The sequence below is a fragment of the Phycodurus eques genome, unplaced genomic scaffold (assembly GCF_024500275.1).
Source record: "Phycodurus eques isolate BA_2022a unplaced genomic scaffold, UOR_Pequ_1.1 contig_1269, whole genome shotgun sequence".
In the NCBI taxonomy this organism is placed as follows: Eukaryota; Metazoa; Chordata; class Actinopteri; order Syngnathiformes; family Syngnathidae; genus Phycodurus; species Phycodurus eques.
Window position 1 is genome coordinate 398 of NW_026905265.1, and position 616 is coordinate 1,013.

At 43.8% G+C, this 616-nt stretch overlaps 1 non-coding gene across 1 annotated transcript; it reads left to right on the forward strand.

The window, feature by feature from the left end:
- Nucleotides 1-418: 418 nt before the first annotated feature.
- Nucleotides 419-491, forward strand: trnav-aac (transfer RNA valine (anticodon AAC)). The gene has a single exon. It is a non-coding gene; the product is annotated as a tRNA-Val (tRNA).
- Nucleotides 492-616: the final 125 nt, after the last annotated feature.

Below are 616 nucleotides of genomic sequence, written 5' to 3' on the forward strand. Positions count from 1 at the left end.
GGACCTGGCAGGCTTACTGTATATGCAGGCAGTGATGAATGCTGATTGAGAACAGGTGCGCGGGCGAGGAGGTGATGATTTCTAGGTTCAACTCCTGGCTAACTCGTGTACAGCTTTGCATATGGTGTTAAACCCAATTAAGAGTGCTGTATTGGATATGTTTCCTTGTTTCCTTCCTTCCATACTTCTTTCAAATCACAAATGGCTGTAGGAATTCCATTGATGTAGAAATACAAAGAAAAGATGGTTGGCTTGATAACTGCTCAAAACACTTGGTCCTCTCAAAAGAATTCGGACTTCAGTAATGCTTAAATCAACTCCATTATGACTTATCATTTGTAAATATTCAATTCTACTTGAGTTGGTTACTTGGTGGGCTGGTCTGTCGATAAATCCATGTCCGCTTTTGGGCACAACAGCCTCCATAGTGTAGTGGTTATCACGTTCGCCTAACACGTGAACGGTCCTCGGTTCGAGACCGGGTGGAAACAGCTCTTCTTGCTTGTCAGGCAGCTGTTGTATGTTGTTTGCTGGTGATGTTCTGCAGTGAACGTTACCATACCTGAGTGGTGTGCATGTGCACCTCATGTGTGAAAGGTTCCTGGTTCAAAACATA